Here is a 21939-nt window from a genome sequence, read left to right on the forward strand (position 1 = left end):
TTATCATATCTTTTCAAAAATATCCTCTTATCTTATCTTTTTCAAAAATATCTTTTCTAACTTCCTAACTTCTTATCTTTTCAAAATTTGTTTCAACTAACTAACTAACTTTTTGTTTGTTTCTTATCTTTTTCAAAACCACCTAACTAACTCTCTCTCTCTCATTTTCGAAAATATCTACCCCTTTTTTCAAAATTTCTTTTTAATTTATTAATTATTTTAATTTTTAAATCTTAATTTTCGAAAATTACTAACATTTTTCAAAAACTATTTTCAAAAATCACTAACTCCTTTTCAAACATTTTCAAAAATTCCCTCCTTCTCTCTCATCCTATTCTATTTATTCATTCATTAACTAACATCTCTTCCTCACATCATCACCAAATTCGAACCCCCTCTTCTATCTGTGTTCGAATTTCTCATTCTTTTCTTCTACTAACAATAAGGATCCTCTTTACTGTGACATAAAGGATTCCTCTTCTTTTCTTTTTCTCTCCTCTTTCTTATGAGCAGGGACAGAGAAAAAGGCATTCTTGTTGAAGCTGATCCAGAACCTGAAAGGACTCTGAAGAGAAAATTAAGAGAAGCTAAAATACAACAATCCAGAGATAACCTTTCAGAAATTTTCGAACAGGCAGAGGAGATGGCAGCCGAAAATAATAATGATGTAAGGAAGATGCTTGGTGACTTTACTACACCTAATTCCAAATTACATGGAAGAAGCATCTCCATTCCTGCCATTGGAGCAAACAACTTTGAGCTGAAACCTCAATTAGTTTCTCTGATGCAGCAGAACTGCAAGTTTCATGGACTTCCATCTGAAGATCCTTTTCAGTTCTTAACTGAATTCTTGCAGATATGTGATACTGTTAAGACTAATGGAGTAGATCCTGAAGTCTACAGGCTCATGCTTTTCCCCTTTGCTGTAAGAGACAGAGCTAGATTATGGTTGGATTCTCAACCCAAAGACAGCCTGAACTCTTGGGATAAGCTGGTCACGGCTTTCTTAGCCAAGTACTTTCCTCCTCAAAAGCTGAGCAAGCTTAGAGCTGATGTTCAAACCTTCAGATAGAAAGAAGGTGAATCCCTCTATGAAGCTTGGGAAAGATACAAACAGTTGACCAAAAAGTGTCCTTCTGACATGCTTTCAGAATGGACCATCCTGGATATATTCTATGATGGTTTATCTGAGCTATCAAAGATGTCACTGGACACCTCTGCAGGTGGATCCATTCACCTAAAGAAAACGCCTGCAGAAGCTCAAGAACTCATTGACATGGTTGCTAATAACCAGTTCATGTACACTTCTGAAAGGAATCCTGTAAGCAATGGGACGCCTATGAAGAAGGGAGTTCTTGAAGTTGATACTCTGAATGCCATATTGGCTCAGAACAAAATATTGACTCAGCAAGTCAATATGATCTCTCAGAGTCTGCATGGAATGAAAGCTGCATCCAACAGTACTCAAGAGGCATCTTCTGAAGAAGAAGCCTATGATCCTGAGAACCCTGCAATAGCAGAGGTAAATTACTTAGGTGAACCTTATGGAAACACCTATAACTCAACATGGAGAAATCATCCAAATTTCTCATGGAAGGATCAAAAGCCTCAACAAGGCTTTAATAATGGTGGAAGAAACAGGTTTAGCAATAGCAAGCCTTTTCCATCATCAACTCAGTAACAGACAGAGAACTCTGAACAAAATGCTTCTAACTTAGCAAATTTAGTCTCTGATCTTTCTAAGGCCACAGTAAGTTTCATGAATGAAACAAGGTCTTCCATTAGAAATCTGGAAGCACAAGTGGGCCAGCTGAGTAAAAGGATCACTGAAATCCCTCCTAGTACTCTCCCAAGCAATACAGAAGAGAACCCAAAAGGAGAGTGCAAGGCCATTGACATAAGCGCCATGGCCGAACCTGTGAGGAGAGGAGAGGACGTGAATCCCAAGGAGGAAGACCTCCTGGGACGTCCAGTGGTCAATAAGGAGCTTCCCTCTGAGGAACCAAAGGAATCTGAGACTCATCTAGAGACCATAGAGATTCCATTGAACCTCCTTATGCCCTTCATGAGCTCTGATGAGTATTCCTCTTCTGAAGAGAATGAGGATGTTACTGAAGAGCAAACTGCCAAGTTTCTTGGTGCAATCATGAAGCTGAATGCCAAATTGTTTGGCATTGATACTTGGGAAGTTGAACCTCCCTTGTTCATCAATGAACTAAGTGATCTGGATCAACTGACATTGCCTCAGAAGAGACAGGATCCTGGAAAGTTCATAATACCCTGTACCATAGGCACCATGATCTTTAAGGCTCTGTGTGACCTTGGTTCAGGGATAAACCTCATGCTCCTCTCTGTAATAGAGAAACTGGGAATCTATGGGGTGCAAGCTGCTAAAATCTCACTGGAGATGGCAGACAGCTCAAGAAAACAGGCTTATGGACAAGTAGAAGATGTATTAGTAAAGGTTGAGGGCCTTTACATCCCTGCTGATTTCATAGTCCTGGATACTGGAAAGGAAGAGGATGAATCCATCATCCTAGGAAGACCTTTCCTGGCCACAGCAAGAGCTGTGATTGATGTTGACAGAGGTGAAATAGTCCTTCAATGGAATGAGAACTCCCTTGTATTCAAAACTCAAGGATCTCCCTCTGCAACCATGGAGAGGAAGCTTGAAAAGCTTCTCTCAAAGCAGAGTCAACCAGAGCCCCCACAGTCAAACTCTAAGTTTGGTGTTGGGAGGCCACAACCAAACTCTAAGTTTGGTGTTGAACTCCCATATCCAAACTCTAAGTTTGGTGTTGGAGAGTCTCAACAAAGCTCTGTACATCAGTGAGGCTCCATGAGAGCCCGCTGTCAAGCTATTGACATTAAAGAAGCGCTTGTTGGGAGGCAACCCAATGTTTATTTATCTAACTCTATTATTATTGTTTTTCATGTTTTCTTAGGTTAATGATCATGTGGAGTCACAAAATAAATATAAAAATTGGAAACGGAATCAAAAACAGCAGAAGAAAAATCACACCCTGGAGGAGCATCTGTCTGGCGTTCAGCACCAGAACAGAGCATGGTTCTGGCGCTGAACGCCCAAAATGGGCAGCTTCTGGACGCTGAATGCCAGAACAGGCATGGTTCTGGCGTTCAATGCCAGAAATGGCACACAAATGGGCGTTGAACGCCCAAAATGGCCACCAACCTGGCGCTGAACGCCCAGAGTTGGATACAAAGGCATTTTTACATGCCTAATGGGTGCAGGGATGTAAATCCTTGAACACCTCAGGATCTGTGGACCCCACAGGATCCACTCAGAATCTGTGGACCCCACAGGATCCCCACCTACCTCCACTCACTTATTCTCACCACTCTCTTTCACACAACCCCATAAACACTCTTCCCTAAAAATCCCTCACCAATCACCTCAATCTCTCTTCCCCACTAAACCTTCACCACTCACATCCACCCACTCTTCCCAATAAACCTACCTCATAAACTCCACCTACCTTCAAAATTCAAAACCAATTTCCCACCCAAACCCACCCATATGGCCGAACCTTAACCCCCCTCCCTTGCCTATATAAAGACCTCCATTCTTCATCAAATTCACACAACACACCCCTCTATACTCTCCTTGGCCGAAACCACATCTCCCTCCCCCTCTCCATATTTCTTCTTCTTCTTCTTCTATTCTTTTGTTTATTGCTCGAGGGCGAGCAATATTCTAAGTTTGGCGTGGTAAAAGCATAGCTTTTTTGTTTTTCCATTACCATTGATGGCATCTAAGACCGGAGAATCCTTTAGAAGAGGGAAAGGGAAGATAAAAGCTTCCACATCCGAGTCATGGGAGATGGAAAGGTTCATCTCCAAAGCCCATCAAGACCACTTCTATGATGTTGTGGCCAAGAAAAAGGTGATCCCTGAGGTCCCTTTTAAACTCAAAAGAAATGAGTATCCGGAGATTTGACATAAAATTCAAAGAAGAGGTTGGGAAGTTCTAACAAACCCCATCCAACAAGTCGGCATCTTAATGGTTCAAGGGTTCTATGCCAATGCATGGATCACCAAGAACCATGATCAAAGTAAGAACCCGGATCCAAAGAACTATGTTACAATGGTTCGGGGAAAAATACTTAGAGTTTAGTCCGGAGAATGTGAGGTTGGCGTTCAACTTGCCATACATGGAAGAGAACGCACGCCCCTGCACAAGGAGAGTCAACTTTGATCAAATGTTGGACCAAGTCCTTATGGACATATGTGTAGAAGGAGCTCAATGGAAGATTGACTCCAAAGGCAAGCCAGTTCAACTAAAAAGATTGGACCTCAAGCCTATAGCTAGAGGATGGTTGGAGTTTATTCAATGCTCAATCATTCCCACTAGCAACCGGTCTGAAGTTACTATAGACCGGGCCATCATGATCCATAACATCATGATTGGAGAAGAGGTGGAAGTTCATGAGATTATACCTCAAGAACTCTACAAGGTGGCTGACAAGTCCTCCACTATGGCAAGGTTAGCCTTCCCTCACCTCATTTGCCACCTATGCAATTCAGCTGGGATTGACATAGAGGGAGATATCCTCATCAAAGAGGACAAGCCCATCACTAAGAAAAAGATGGAGCAAGCAAGAGAGCCCAGTCATGGAGCTCAAGAGGCGCAAGAAGCTCATTTCCATGAGATCCCTGAGATGCCTCAAATGCACTTTCCTCCACAAAATTATTGGGAGCAAATCAACACCTCCCTAGGAGAATTGAGTTCCAATATGGGACAACTAAGGGTGGAACATCAAGAGCACTCCATCATGCTGCATGAAATAAGAGAAGATCAAAAGGCAATGAGGGAGGAGCAACAAAGACAAGGAAGAGACATAGAAGAGCTCAAGGACATCATTGGTTCCTCAAGAAGGAAACGCCACCATCACTAAGGTGGATTCATTCCTTGTTCTTCTTACTTCTGTTTTTCATTTTCTATGTGCTTATCTATGTTTGTGTCCCCATTACATGATCATTAGTAGTTAGTAACTTTGTCTTAAAGATATGAATGTCCTATGAATCTATCACCTCTCTTAAATAAAAACTGTTTTAATTCAAAAGAACAAGAAGTACATGAGTTTCGAATTTATCCTTGAACTTAGCTTAATTATATTGATGTGGTGACAATGCTTCTTGTTTTCTGAATGTATGCTTGAACAGTGCATATGTCTTTTGAAGTTGTTGTTTAAGAATGTTAAATATGTTGGCTCTTGAAAGAATGATGACTAGAAGACATGTTATTCGATAATCTGAAAAATCATAAAAATGATTCTTGAAGCAAGAAAAAGCAGCAAAGAACAAAGCTTGCAGAAAAAAAAAAAGGGCGAAAAAATAGAAAAAAATAGAAAGAAAAAGAAAAAGCAAGCAGAAAAAGCCAATAACCCTTAAAACCAAAAGGCAAGGGCAAATAAAAAGGATCCTAAGGCTTTGAGCATCAGTAGATAGGAGGGCCTAAAGGAATAAAATTCTGGTCTAAGCGGCTTAACCAAGCTGTCCCTAACCATGTGCTTGTGGCGTGTAGGTGTCAAGTGAAAACTTGAGACTGAGCGGTTAAAGTCAAGGTCCAAAGCAAAAAAAGTGTGTGCTTAAGAACACTGGAGACCTCTAATTGGGGACTTTAGCAAAGCTGAGTCACAATCTGAAAAGGTTCACCCAATTATGTGTCTGTGGCATTTATGTATCCGGTGGTAATACTGGAAAACAAAGTGCTTAGGGCCACGGCCAAGACTCATAAAGAAGCTGTGTTCAAGAATCATCATACTGAACTAGGAGAGTCAATAACACTATCTGAACTCTGAGTTCCTATAGATGCCAATCATTCTGAACCTCAATGGATAAAGTGAGATGCCAAAACTATTCAAGAGGCAAAAAGCTATAAGTCCCACTCATATGATTGAAACTATGTTTCATTGATAGTTTGGAATTTATAGTATATTCTCTTCTTTTTATCCTATTTGATTTTCAGTTGCTTGGGGATAAGCAACAATTTAAGTTTGGTGTTGTGATGAGCGGATAATTTATACGCTTTTTGGCATTGTTTTTAGTAGGATCTAGTTACTTTTAGGGATGTTTTCATTAGTTTTTATGTTAAATTCACATTTCTGGACTTTACTATGAGTTTGTGTGTTTTTCTGTGATTTCAGGTATTTTCTGGCTGAAATTGAGGGACTTGAGCAAAAATCTGATTCAGAGGTTGAAAAAGGACTGCTGATGCTGTTGGATTCTGACCTCCCTGCACTCAAAGTGAATTTTCTGGAGCTACAGAACTCGAAATGGCGCACTTCCAATTGAGTTGGAAAGTAGACATCCAGGGCTTTCCAGTAATATATAATAGTCCATACTTTGGCCAAGAATTGACGACGTAAACTGGCGTTCAACGCCAGTCTTCTGCCCAAATCTGGCGTCCAGCGCCAGAAAAGGATCCAAAACCAGAGTTGAACGCCCAAACTGGCACAGAAACTGGTGTTCAACTCCACAAATGGCCTCTGCACGTGCTACACTCAGGCTCAGCCCAAACACACACCAAGTGGGCCCAGGAAGAGGATTCATGCATCAATTACTTACTCATGTAAACCCTAGTGACTAGTTTATTATAAATAGGACCTCTTACTATTGTATTAGGCATCTTTTGATCATCTTAGGATCTTAGGATCATCTTTGAACGCATTGTTCTTAGATCAAGGGGGCTGGCCATCTCGGCCATGCCTGGACCTTCACTTATGTATTTTCAACAGTAGAGCTTCTACACTCCATAGATTAAGGTGTGGAGCTCTGCTGTTCCTCAAAGATTAATGCAAAGTACTACTGTTTTCTATTCAATTCTTCTTATTTCGCTTCTAAGATATCCATTCGCACCCAAGAACGTGATGAAGGTGATGATTATGTGTGACGCTCATCACCATCTCCCCTATGAACGCGTGCCTGACAAACACTTCTGTTCTACATGAATTAAGCTAGAATGAATATCTCTTAGATCTCCTAACAGGAATCTTCGTGGCGTAAGCTAGAATGATGGCGGCATTCAAGAGAATCCGGAAGGTCTAAACCTTGTCTGTGGTATTCTGAGTAGGATTCAATGATTGAATGACTGTGACGAGCTTCAAACTCGCGAGTGCTGGGCGTTAGTGACAGACGCAAAAGGAGGGTGAATCCTATTCCAGCATGATCGGGAACCGACAGATGAATAGCCGTGCCGTGACAGGGTGCGTGAGCATATTATTCACTGATTGGATGAAGATAGCAGGAAAGCAGAGGTTCAGAGGAACGAAAAGCATCTCCATTCGCTTATCTGAAATTCCTACCAATGATTTACATAAGTACCTCTATCCCTATCTTATTATATAATATTCGAAAACACCATTATCACTTTATATCCGCCTGACTGAGATTTACAAGGTGACCATAGCTTGCTTCATACCAACAATCTCCATGGGATTCGACCCTTACTCACGTAAGGTATTACTTGGACGATCCAGTGCACTTGCTGGTTAGTTGTATCGAAGTTGTGACAATTATGTATTAAGATCAAAGCGCCAAGCTTTGGAGCCATTACCAGGGATTGTTCGAGCCTGGACATCACAATTTCGTGCACCAATAAACTACTATTTTATGGTTTATCTTGTGCTGATTTGAGTGGCTTTTATCAAGTATTTGCACACTTATTCATACAAATTGCATGGTTTTACAATTCCTTCCTAGTTTTGTTTTATAATTGAAAACTTACTTCCTAAGCCTTTAAACTGTATTTTTTTAATCCCTCTTTATACCATTCGATGCCGTGATCTGTGCGTTAAGTGTTTTCAGGCTTTATAGGGCAGGAATGACCCATAGGATGGAGAGGAAGCTTGCAAAAATGGAAAGAGCACAAGAAATGAAGGAGACAACCAACGAGGAGCGATGCGCACGCATGGCTCACGCGTGCGCGTGAATCGGAGTTCGCACGGTGACGCGTGCGCGTGCCTGACGCGTATGCATGACAACGAAATTGCCAAACGAGGCGCACGCATGTCCGACGCATACGTGTGACATGCGCTACCTGCAAAAATCGCAGAAAATGTTGGGAGCGATTTTAGGCTGAGTTTGGACCCAGTTTTCAGCCCAGAAACACAGACTAGAGTCAGGGGATAAACAGAGACTCAAGACACATTCTCATTTGCTTAGTTTTAGTTTTAGTTTTGAATCTTAGAGAGAAATTACTACTTCCTCTAGGTTTCCTTTACATTCATAGATTTCTAGTTTTATGCTTTTGTAAGATGCACAAGTTGTCTCTTTTATACGTCACCGAAAAGGCATCCCGCGGAACAACCAAAGAAAGCCATTTCTAATAGAGGTTAGCCTCCTGATCCTGTAGAGGAGAAAGGAATAAAGTATCCGATCTGTCATTGGAAAAAGAAGTGCCATCGTCTTGCGCCATATGTACTAAAATTGTTCGGGAGACATGGTAAAAGCCCGGTGAAGAAAGAAGATTTCCTTTTGCGGATCTATCTATGTAGAAAAGTAGAAAAGGGGTGCTTCGGATCGGGAGTAATCACTAGTGATAGGGCACTCGGGATCGGTAGTGTTCCTCCCATCCCTTAGTGATATTGAGAAGAGTCATTACCTCCATTGAAGTTTCTATTATTCTAGTTTACTTTCTTATTCCTTTACTCTTTTGATTACTTATTAACCTTGTTCAGATACGTATGTTGCATTTTGGGATTTATTAATCTAAAGGATTATTTTTACTTTTAATTAATTGTCATTTATTGTTTATCATGTCTTCCTTTCATTCCCTTTTTAATTCTGTGTAAGTAATTTTCACGTCAATGGAGTAGACTCGCAACTTGACTTGGGGGTTGATTAAAAGGAGACCCTTGAGTTGGAATGCTCAAGTGATTAGTTAAATTGGAAGTTGTTGGCTAACTCTCTAGGCACTAATGCTAATCCTTCCCAAGGGAGAGGATTAGGACTTGTGAATATGAGTCAGCTCAATCACCTGACTTTCCTTTATTTAGTAAGGGTTAACTAAGTGAAAACAACAACCTCTTGATACTACACTTGATAAAATCCAACAAGGATAGAACTTTCAATTAATCATTCCCTCGGTCAAGGCTTCTATTTGATTATATATATTCTCTCCTTAAGTTTCGTTGCTTTAATTCACAATCCTTTATTTTTCTGCTCTTCAACTCTTAAAAATTTCTTGGAAAACTCCTGATTAATAAAATAGCACTCTTTTGTCAACTCGTTGGGAGACGACCTGGGATTCCTACTCCCAGTATTTTTATTCTGAATTTGTGACAACCCTTCTAAATTAATGAGCGGATTTTCGCTGGTTAAGAACTGTACTTGCAACGTATTTCTTATATTAATCTCTTAATCGGCCAATTTTTGCCACATCAGTGGTCTACAGCTTTCTTTGATTCATGATTCAGCCCTTCATAAAAGATATGAATTTGCACCCACTCATTAAACATATTAGGGGGCATCTTCTTGTCAAATCCTTGAATCTCTCCCAGGCTTCATAAATAGTCTCACCATCCTGCTGTCTGAATTTCTGCACCTCAGTTCTCAGCCTGTTTACTTTTTGTGGAGGGTAGAACTTTGTTAAGAATCCATTCATTACATCTTCCCAGGTGGTCAAGCTTTTCTTGGAAAATGACTCCAGCCATTTTGATGCTTTGTCCCTCAAAGAAAATGGAAATAGTAGCAATCTATAGGTGTCATGATGAACACCATTAGATTCAACAGTGTCACATATCCTTTGGAATTTAGTGAGATGCTCATTAAGGTCCTCTTGGGCACTTCCTCCAAAAGAACAATTGTTTTGCACAAGAGTTATGAGCTGAGGCTTCAATTCGAAATTATTAGCATGGATAGTTGGCTTTTGAATGCTGCTACCACAGTTTCCTGAGTTTGGATTGATGTAGGATCAAAGAACTCTCCTCTCTGGTCTAGCAGGGTTGGCTACACCGCTTCTGGCATGATTGTTCACCTCTCCTTCATGATGGTTTTCCATATCATCCCCCATGGTTATATCAAAGTCTTCTTCCTCCTCTTCTGCACCAACAACCCTCTTTCCTCTTGCTTCCCTTCTTAATCTCAGGAAGGTTCTTTCCGATTCACTATCAAAAGAGGTTGAAACCTCTCTTCTACCTGTCATACAAGTAGCACAACAAGCAGCAACCAGTAAGAATTCACAATTCCAATTCCTTGGCAATATAATCTCTTTCAGTATGAACAATTACCCAATTCCTTAATTTAAGTGCTGATGGGAAGAGATGAAGTTTGGTCACTAATTATACCACACAAATTCAAGTATCAAAGTATTGGTAGGATTACATGTCACTATATCCATCCAAACCACAATCTAATCCAATGTGAGAAAAAAATTGTAGCATGATCTCCTCATTCCTCTTCGAAGATTCCGAGGAGATCCAATTATGAATAGCTTCTTTCCCAAGATAACTATCCAATTGGATGAAGAACGAAAGCTTTCTAGTAAAATCAAGAGAAAAGAAAGAAGAAGAAGAATGAAAACTAGTATTGATCCATTGAATTTACACAGATCTCCCTAACCCAATGAAAGTGGTTAAGTTGTTCATAGCTCTCAAAATGGAAAATGGAATTGAAAGATACATTACAGAATTCAAACAATTGCAGAAAAGTAAAATGAACTGAGAAGTAAACGTGCAGTAAACGTAAAAGTGGGCAAAAAAAATTATCTCCCTTTCTAACTTAAATTCTAAGCTCTTTATACACTTTCTTCCATTGATCTTCAATCTCTCAATTGGGCTTTTAGCCTTGATGGAATTGGGTTGAAATGGCTTCCAATCGGTTTCCTTTGCTGTTGAGAAGAGATCTGTTTGAATTACAAGTTCTGGTGCTTCAAGTTGGAGTCAACGTTTGAGGGCCAACGTTGACCCAAATGCCTTCCAAGATGAATCTACTGTCATAGGTTGCATTGTTATGAGTATATAGGCGATATAGGATTAGGTAGACACTTAAGCTAATCAAAAAACTAATTCTTTAAGTCCACTTAACCATATTTATCCTACCTAAACCCTGGCCCCATTACAACCCTCCAAAGACCTCATGATATTTATTTTTCATGCATCAAATACTAGTTGATTATTAGATGACTTACAAATCTTTGAAAAGCATGATTAAAGGAGAATTGAGTGATTAAGCCCTAAACACTGAGCGAATTAAGTGAATACACATCCGGTGAGGGGTTCGATCGCTCAATTCTATGTTCTTGCATCTCATATTTTATCTTCTTGTAAGTTGTTTGTTGGTTAGTTTTGAAAATTTCAATTCAACTCTTTGGACATTGATTTTAGTGCATAAACTGTTTACATTGGCCCTAAAGCTTTCTTGTGATGGATTGAAATTACATGGTTTATTTTACAAACTCCTTGCATAGTACATATTGGTAGTAACCTTTAGGATAGTAGCATGCATTTAGGTAGTACATAGAATAAATCATTTTTTCCGTTCATCTATCTCCTTTGAGTGTGTTTAGCATGAGGACATGCTAGTATTTAAGTGTGGGGGAATTGATGAATCTATATTTGATGATAATTTTTTGTTAAAATTGAATGGATTTAATCATATAAACTTGCACTTATTCCCTTAAATAGCATGCTTTTGTACTTTCCTCCAAATTTGTTCTTGATTATGAAAACATGCTCTTTTGTGCCTGATTCGATTAATTTTATCCCATTCGATGCCTTGATGTTGTTTCTGAATGATTTCAGATGTATAACGTAGGAATGGCTTGGAGAGAATGGAAGAGGAGCATGCAAAGTAGAGGAAGTATGAAGAATCAAAGGAGAAGAGCACAGCGATGTGTGCGTACGCACAGACCTGCGTGCGTATGCACAACCATTAGAGCAGAACCACGTGAGCGCGTGAGTCGCATCGTGCGCGTCGCGTGTCCATTCAAGCATCGCCTAGTGTGTGTGCACACAACCTCTTGTGCGTACGCACATGAAGAGATTTTGGCAGAGTGTGCGTGCACCCACGTTTGTGCGTACACACTGGTGTCTACACATGCCTTCATTAAAATTCCACGTGCTGCACGATTTTGGGGCTCTTTTGGCCTATATCTGAAGGCTTTGGAGGCTGATTTTAGGTGCTATATGAAGGGGAAATGAAGCCATATGAGGCTTGAGGACTTAGAACTTTATTTTTACATTTTCTTCACATTGTAGGAGTAGGAGTAGTGTGGATTAGGAAATTCTCTCTTAGGGTTCTTAATTAGGGTTTGTAGCATTTTATACTTCAAGTTTTGATTTTTGCAATTTTGGATTCCTAGATGGTTAGTTTGATGTTTGATGATTATTTCATGTTTGTTTGAGTTGCTTTTATTGATTTTGAGCATTTATGATTCACAGCTTTCATTCATTTACCAATTTTGCCATGTTTTATGTTTATGCCCATTATGTGTTCGATGAAATGCCAATTTTGATTATATGGTAACTTCCACCCCTTGGCTTGGGGGAAATGAGTATATGGATTACTAGAACTATAATGTCCAACATTTAGTGATAATTCTCGGGTTGTTAGTTGTTATTGCTTCCACTAACGCTAGCTTTTTCCCAATTTATTTGGTAAGTTAGTTAGGATTTGTGGATTAATGACAATTATGCTCACTTAACCTATCCTTCGATGTTAAGGTTGACTTAGTGAGATTAATCCATCATAATTATCATAGTTGTGGTTATGGCAAGGAAGGGATTCCATAACTCGTCCCAAGTCAAGGTTCCATTCATGTTTTGAACCACTTTTCCATCACTTTTATAGCATTACTTGTCCATGTTACATACATAGTTCTTCAATTCCTTCATTAGTTTATTAATTATAATTTTGTCTTGTTCTTTAATCTCTTTATTTATTTATCTCAATCATCGAAAAACCCCCTTATTTCCACATCCAAAATTGTATGCGCTTATCAGCATTAGTTCCTAGGGAAGACGACCTGGGAGTTAAATACTCTCTGTTTATGTTTGGTTTGAATTGTGACAATATTTTGAATTAAATTTGAATATTGGCCAATTGTTGGTTCGGAGCTATATTTGCAACGAGAATCTATTTGGAAAAATCCTAACTTACAACTTGGTCTTTGTCAGGAAACATGAAGAAATAAAGGAGAAAAGCTTTGCGAAGTGTGCGTGCGCACAACCTCTTGTGTGGATGCATAGGTACCAGCGTGTGACTTCATTAAAAAGTCACGTGGCTTGTGAATTGAAGAGTTTGGAGTCCCAAATCTGATGGCCTAGAGCTCATATGGAGGGGGAAATACTTGAGAAAACATAGCATATCATTAAGAGTAGTATTAGATAGTTTTAGGAGGCTTTAGGTTTAGTTTTTCTCTAAGTTTTCTCTCAACTTTCTTAGGATTTTCATTAGGGTTTATATTGCAAAGTGCTATTTCTATTTTGATATTGGATTTTTCCTTGCCTCCATTGTAAGTATTTATTATTGTTTTCTTTTATTGCTACATCCACTTGGAGGCCCAGTTGAGTATTATTCAGGCTGCTACTGGTGTTTTACTTCAGAATTTGGACATGAGACGCCAGAGAGGGGGAGTAACATTGCTGGCCCTGCTCCCCCGCTGGCGTGAAACGCCAAGTAGGCATTCAGCGCTCAGGAAGGTGCTAGCAGCATTTTCTTCTTTTGCTCCAGGCTCCTCCAAACTACTCCAAATTTCATCTAAAACCATAAAACACAAGAAAAACTTAAAGTAGCATCCAAATGTGATTTTTGCACTAAAATCAAGTAAATTTAAATAAAATATAACTCAAAACAATATAAAAATTACTAGAAAAAAGGTATAAGATGCTTACGTATCAGTAGACACTAGAACCCTCCCTAAAATTTTTTGGTAAGCTCTTTCGGATTCTGCCCTCTGTTTTCTCAATTTTTGCTCTCATTTTGCAGTTTTTTCTCCTTTTTCGTCTTTGTTTCAGCTACTATGAAAAAAGCATATGTTTTTTAGCCTATTCCTATTATCCTTAATTGCTCCAACTATGCTCATTGGGTTGAATCTATGAGAAGATATCTTAAAGGGAAAAAATTATGGCGCTATGTGACTGGTGATGTTGTTCGTCCTATTAAACCAACTGTGACTAAAAGATCAAAGGATTGGACCTCCAAATCTAAGGAGGATGTTAAGAAAGACTTTGCAGAGAAATTGGAAGATTGGGATAGTGGTTTCGCAACACTTATACTCCAGGCGTTCATTTACACTTTGGGCATTTTGAAACTGCTAAAGGAGCTTCATAGCCTTAAGCAAGAATATGGACAAGCAGTTTTTGATTTTCTTGCTCAGATAGAATTTATTTGGGATCAAATAACCTCGTGTGAGCCTGTTCTTAAAGATTTCACTGATGCTAAGGCATATGAGGATTATCGCAACCGAACAAATCTCACACAGTTTCTTATGGTGGTTACTGATGACTACGAGCTGGTTAGAGCTTTTGTGCATGCCGGATCGTCGATTAGGAATTCTCTTTCTCCGAAAAGGGAGGAAAGATGGAATTTCAACGTTGTATGTATAGTTCCAACTGACAAAGTGACTTGCAACCAAAGTTTTGATTAGATATGTCATAATTTAAAACCAATTAAATCCAGGAGTAGAATCCCAGGTCGTCTCCCAAGGAATAGCGATCAATAATGCACGATTTCGGTTGTGACAATCACGAAATTTTCAATAAGGAGATGAACAATTAAAGGAATAAAAGAACATTCAATATTTCAGTTAATGAACCAATAAAGGAATTAAAGAACTAGCTATGTGTAATATGAACAAGTAAGATGTAAAACTGATTGATGTGTGTGTTTGTAACTCAAAGCATAAATGGCTTCTTGGCTTGGATTGAGTTAGGGGATCCTTTCCTTATTATAACAACAAACAACTATGACAATTATGATGGATTAATCTCACTTAGTTAACCCTTAACATCGAAGGATAGATCAAGTGAGCATAAGTGTTCTTAATCCATAAATCCTAACTCACTTGCTAATTGCCTTAGTAACAAGTTAGCGTTAGTGGAAGAAAGAACAATTAACAATCCAAGAATTATCACTAAATGTTGGATTAAGAAAATTGAGAAAATGCTTGAAACTATGAGCAATAAATGATCAAAAGCAACAATACTAACTCAACCAAATATATAATAATCATCAATCATCAAGTTCATCAAGAGATCAAAATTGCAAAAAGTATATATAATAACAATATATCTTTAACTACAAGAAAGAGTATTAAAATTATAGTAATAAAAGAGAGCAATTAAGAAATACTTACAATGGAGGAATGCAAAAATCCAAGATAAAAAATGGAAATAGCACTTGGAATATAAACCCTAATGAAAACTCTAATACAGTTAAGAGAAAACTTAGAGAAAACTAAACCTAAAGCCTCGTAAAACTATCTAACACTACTCCTAATGATATGTTATGTTTTTCCAAGTGTTACCCCTCCAATATAAGCTCTAGGCCATCAGATTTGGGCCTCCAAACCCTTCCAAATGCGAGCCACGTGACTTTTAAATGAAGGCACGCACTGGTATCTGTGCGTACACATAGGTCTGTGCATACGCACACTTGGCCGAATCTCATGTTGTGCGTACGCACAAGAGGCTGTGCGCATGCACACGTCGCAAAGTTTTTCTCATTTATTTTCTTCATGTTTCTTCCTTCTTGCATGCTTCTCTTCCATCTTTACTAAGCCATTCCTATTTATTACATCTAAAATCACTCACCAAAAATATCAAGGTATTGAATAGAATGCAAATGGAGTAAAATTGATCAAATTAAGCTCAAAAGAGAATGTTTTCACAATCAAGCACAATTTAGGAGGAAAACTCAAAAGCATGCTATTTAAGGGAATAAATGTAGGTTTGCATGATGAAATCCACTCCATTCTAACCAAAAATCATCATCAAATATGGATTCATCAATTCTCCCACACTTAAACACTAGCATATCCTCATGCTAATCTCAATCAAAGGAGAAAGGTAAAAGGGCAACAACTTATTTAATGAACTAACTAGATGCATGCAACTAAGCAAAATATTAACTACCTATGTCTATACTATGGTTCCCTATTGAGTTTGGTAAAAATACAAACAAGAGATTCCCAATTAATTCAAGATAGATCATTAAGGCCAAGACAAGGAATTAAGGCAATATGATCAACATCCAAAGATTGATTTGAAGTTTTCAAAAATTTAATTCCATGACTTGCAAGAAAACACAAGGTAAAAGATGGAATCATAGAATTGAGCAATCGAACCCCTCACCAGATGTATTTACACTCTAATCACTCAGTGTATAGGGCTTAATCACTCAATGCTCCTTTAATCATGTTTTTCTAGGATTTGCTAATCATCTAACAATCAACAAATATTGAGGCATGAATACAAATATCATGAGGTCTTTGGAGGGTTGTAATGGGGTTAGGATAAGGGTAAGATTACAATGGTTAAGTGGACTAGTAGATTGATTCTTTGATTAGCTCAAGCAACCCACCTAATCATATATCATCCTATATACACATAAGAAAAACACACTAATATCCCATTTATCTCCTTTCTCACATTCACTCGTGTATTTTCTTTCCAAGATAAATACATATGCATTCTTTCCTCTTGGAGAGTATCTTCTTTACGGATCCTTGTAGATCTCCACATGGAATGAATTGATTACCAATTGGGATCTTGAACATGATGTCTGTAGGTTGCCTCGCTACCCCCGCTAGCATAGCGAATCTCATAACAAGCAATGGAAAAGGAATGTTGATTTTCTTCTTTGGATCACCTTCTACATCGATGCACAAATTAAGGGCAAGATAGTTATCTTCTTGCCTTCAAAAATAGCCCAAAGCAATATAGCGGTTTTGAGTCGGACATGGGTAGCATGGGTGCTGGGAAGTATATAATCGGCCACTATTTGTTGTAACACCCCAATTACCCTAAGCCTTACCTCTAGCCGTAAGGCAAAGGTTAATCAAAGGTTATGACAATTCTAAGGCTTATACATATTTATATAGAAGGAAATAATATATTCTAGAAGTGTGATGAAGATTAAGCTCAAAAACAGGATTACAAAAGCGCGAAATATTCACACGAACGCATAAGATACAAGATATAGATGCAAAAGAATGGAATATATATAGTTATAATAGTATAATAATCATAGGGGACTAGTCGCAGCTTGCGGAGTTGATGCGGGTGCATCATTGCCTGTTTTTGATAGTTATTTCAGTAGGTTTTAGTTAGTTTTCATACAAATTTGGCCAATAAATGAGTAATAGCATGAAAAATCTCTGCATGAAACAAAATCTCAAGCATAGGTGAATTTTAGTTAATATACATGGTAAATATGATGAAATAGATCACACTAAGTGAAAGTATGATTTTGAGCATTATTAGCACACTTAGCATAGTAAAGTTTATCTTGTATGTTACTTTGATAAACTTTGTTTGTTTGATTTCAGACCAAAAGAAGCAGAGAAGAGCCATGTTAGTGGCTATGTTAGTGCCACTAACGTGGCCATTAAAGTGGAAGGAAGGAAAGCTTGGAAAGTTAGTGAGAACGTTAACGGCATTAACTTTGAAGAAGGAGAAGCGTTATTGGCAAAAGTGAGTGCCAATAACGCTAGCGAAGCAAGAAGACCCACGTTAGCTTCCACGTTAGTGGAAAAAGTGGGTGCCACTAACGTTTGTGAAGCAAAGGAAGACCCACGTTAGAGGCCACGTTTGTTACACTAATGTGGACACTAACGTGGACAAAAGTCTCACCTGGCAGTCTGACCATGCCTTCTTCAAACAAGAATAACTTGAGCCACAAAGTTCCAAATGGGGTGATTCCAATGGCATTAGAAAGTAGGATTCCAGATCTTTCCAAGCATATATGGCACAACATGGTGGACACTGAATTTGAGGGAGAAAACCTGCCCCAAAAGTACAAAGATGAATATGGTATCAACCTGTAGTAAGGCCAGCTGACCTCTTCACTTTCCAAGAAGTGTAACTCGAGCTGTAGAGCTCCAAATGATGCGCTTTCAAAAGCATTGGAAAGTCGACATCCAGGGCTTTCCAACAATATATAATAGTATGGGGTGGACATTAAGTTTGAGCTCCAGAACCTGGAAATATTAAGCCCCTGATCGCTAACGTTATTGTGACTCGCTTTTTCCAGTAACGCTAGCGACTATGCCAGCGACCTTGTCCACTTCAAAGGAGCATAACTTGAGTTACAGAAGTCCATTCATGATGATTCCAGTTGCATTAGAAAGCTGACATTCAGAGATTTCCAACGATATATAATACTCTATAGTGGACATGAAATTAGAGAACAAACAAGAGGCATCTTTTAAGCCCCAAAAACACCAACTGGGTAGCAAGTGTGACATTAGCCACACTAACTTCAGCACTAACGCCACACTTGTAGCGTTAGTATGGATAACGGAAGCAATAAAGCCAAGTCACCCTAGACCACAATTTGATTCACTTCTCTCTCAAGTCCACTTCAAAGCTCAAGCAAGCAAGCCCACAATTGTCAACCAATCAAGGCCAGAAGAAGCATCTAGAATAGTTAATTTTCATTTCATTATAATTTGCTTTTAATTTTATTTCATTTTTGTAATTTAGGAGAGCCTATAAAAGGGTCTTAGTTTCTACATTGAATTCTTTCTGGAACGGAGAATTGAAGGAAGGGGGAGTGAGTGAAGACCAATTCGAACTTCTGTGAATTGGCACACTCCAAGGGGAGTGGGTCTTCGAACCCCTCCCCTCCTACACTCTTCTTCCTTTTCTTTTCTTTTCTTCCTTAGGAGTAGTTTTGTTTTCTTTGTACTTTTCATTTATGAATTTTGAAGTTTCAATTTTAGTTTCAATCTTCATCTTTACTTTTCTGCACTTTCTTTCTTTTCTATTTTGGTAGAGCAATGATCAACAAACTCTTTTCATTGGGTTAAAGAGCTCTATTGTGATTCAATGGATCAATTGTAGTTCTTATTTTTCTTCTTCTTTCTTTTCTCTTGATTTTACTAGAGAGCTTTCAATCTTCATCTAATTGGGTAATTGTCTCGGAAGAGAAATTGCTCATACTTGGATTTCCTCTGAACCTTGGAAGAGGAATGAGGAAATCATGCTAGAAATACTCTCTCACATTGGATTAGGTTGGGGTTAGTTGGATATTGTGACATTTAATCCTACCAATACTTTGATCTATGAATGTGTTTGGTATAATCAGTGACCAAACTTCATCTCTTCCCATGAGAAATTAAATCAAGGAATTGGAAAATTGTTCAAGCTTAGAGAGATTGGATTGCCAAGGAATTGGAATCCAATCACTTAAGATTTCCAAGGAGATCAATGAATGCATTGATTGAGGAAGAGATGAGAATGAACATGATCCGGATGATTGCAATATCTCTTGATCCCAATGTTCATTTTATTTTTAGTTCTTACATTTACTTTTCTTACCATTTTACTTTTCTGCACTTTATCTCTTTCTTTACTTTTGTGCTATTTACTTTTCCTGTTGCTCATCACTCCAATATGATTCGTCTAACTAGGATAATCAATTAACCATTGATTGCTTAATCTGTTAATCCCTGTGGATTCGACCTCACTCTATTGTGAGTTATTACTTGACGACAATTTGGTATACTTGCCGAAGGAAAATTTGTTGAGAGACAAGTTTCCGTGTATCAAGTTTATGGTGCCGTTGCTGGGGATTAATTGTGATTAACAAACTATCGGTTGGTTGATTACCTAGATTAGACATTTTCTTTTGTTTTGCTTTATTCATGTAATTGCTTTAGTTCTTTATTTTCTATGCTCTCTAACTGTTTGTGTTAATGCCTCTCTAAGAAGCCCTTGTTCGTGACAATTCTGGCTCTTGGTGATTTTGTTATTAATACAACAGTTCCTTTTACTTAGCTTCTTTTCAAATAAAATTGGCATATGATCACATTCTAGGTTTGGTGTTGCCCTGCAACAATCTGTTTTTAATCTTTCTGGATACTTGCATCAATTCCAAGAGAAAATGTCACACTAAATTTGGTGTGCCACTTAATTTTTTTTTATGCAATGTATCCAGCAACACCACTTGTTTGTACAATCATAATGCCTTTGCTTCTTAGGCTTGTAGTGTCATTTTTAACCAAGCTTGCTTAATTATATGCATTACTCATAGCTTGTTTCTCTTTTTTTGTTTTGACACTCATGGTTGAATCACAATCTCAACACCACTGCTCCCACTTGTTGCTTGTCGGCAAAGCACTTATTCTAAGATGGTGATTGGAGGGAGGAAGTCTGCAATAAAGGACAACAAGGGTGAAGATGAGCTACAAAGGTTGTAAATTTCTTTTCCTTCTCATTTACTCCCAGTAGACTTAATTGCAATCATGAATGTCTCTTGTTTTGAATTCTGTGGTCCACCTCTATTCTGTTAAGTTGCTTTTAGTAATAAGCATGGTTTACTACTTATCATTGCACCTTCATCTTTAATCTGCTTGCACCCATTATACTTAAAAATGCATCGAAGAAATCATTCTTTTGAAAGAAAAGTGTTGAGGAACTTTATCAATTTTGAGGCAAGCTAAGGATTAAGAGACATGGACTGATTGTATGATTGTGTATTGAGGTTACATGTTTGTGAAGACTTGCATGGGAGCTCATAGACAGGAATTGAAATTTGGAGAAGTGTTATGGAAATTCTCAAAAATCTATTGATCCAAGAAGCAGTAAACAAAAAAAAAAAACAAAAGAAAAAAAAAACAAGGAATAAGCCCAAGGCTATGAGCATTAATTACTAGGATGAAAAAGAAAGATACAAAAACTCAAAGAGTTATTGTCCTAGTTACATGTTTGTGGTGAATTTGTGTCAAAGAAAGAGGCTTGAGCAAGTAAATTCTAAGGGGTGCTTCAACACCTAATACCTTAGACCAACTGGTTTGGGAGTATTGATTGAAAGCTTATCTTAAAAAGCCGCTTTGAGACATGACACCTAGAGTCAAGGCCAAGATGAATAAATACTGCTTCAAGGTGATAATCTATAAAGAGGACTCCATAACACCATCCGAATGACACTCCTAAGATCTAAGAATTCCAAGATGTAAGGACTAATGAACACTAGAATCTTTGCATAAGCATATAATTAGAGTTCACCTCCATTATCACTTAATCACTTCACTCACCAAGGCATCATAAGAAATTTTCCAACACAATCCAATAAAAAGAATCCTTTGTGCATAATTATTTCCTTGCTTGGGGACAAGCAAGATTTAAGTTTGGTGTTGTGATGCGGGTGCATCATTGCCTGTTTTTGATAGTTATTTCAGTAGGTTTTAGTTAGTTTTCATACAAATTTGGCCAATAAATGAGTAATAGCTTGAAAATTCTCTGCATGAAACAAAATCTCAAGCATAGATGAATTTTAGTTAATATACATGGTAAATATGATGAAATAGATTACACTAAGTGAAAGTATGATTTTGAGCATTATTAGCACACTTAGTATAGTAAAGTTTATCTTGTATGTTACTTTGATACACTTTGTTTGTTTGATTTCAGACCAAAAGAAGCAGAGAAGAGCCACGTTAGTGGCTACGTTAGCGCCACTAACGTGGCCATTAAAGTGGAAGGAAAGAAAGCTTGGAAAGTTAGTGAGAACGTTAACAACATTAACTTTGAAGAAGGAGCAGCGTTATTGGCAAAAGTGAGTGCCAATAATGCTAGCGAAGCAAGAAGACCCACGTTAGCTTCCACGTTAGTTACATTAACGTGGGAACTAATGTGGAAGGAAAGGAAAATGCCAACGTTAGTGGAAAAAGTGCGTGCCATTAACGTTTGCGAAGCAAAGGAAGACCCGCGTTAGTGGGCACGTTAGTTACACTAACGTGGACAAAAGTCTCCC

At 38.2% G+C, this 21939-nt stretch overlaps 2 non-coding genes across 2 annotated transcripts; one reads left to right on the forward strand and one right to left on the reverse strand.

The window, feature by feature from the left end:
- Window positions 1-1039: 1039 nt before the first annotated feature.
- Window positions 1040-1147, reverse strand: LOC148576518 (small nucleolar RNA R71). Its single transcript, XR_015904068.1, has one exon. It is a non-coding gene; the product is annotated as a small nucleolar RNA R71 (small nucleolar RNA).
- An 8326-nt stretch (window positions 1148-9473) lies between these two features.
- Window positions 9474-9580, forward strand: LOC148576519 (small nucleolar RNA R71). Its single transcript, XR_015903742.1, has one exon. It is a non-coding gene; the product is annotated as a small nucleolar RNA R71 (small nucleolar RNA).
- The last annotated feature ends 12359 nt before the right edge of the window (window positions 9581-21939 follow it).

Source organism: Arachis ipaensis, chromosome B1 (genome assembly GCF_059453495.1).
Source record: "Arachis ipaensis isolate K30076 ecotype BB chromosome B1, ASM5945349v1, whole genome shotgun sequence".
NCBI lineage: Eukaryota > Viridiplantae > Streptophyta > Magnoliopsida > Fabales > Fabaceae > Arachis > Arachis ipaensis.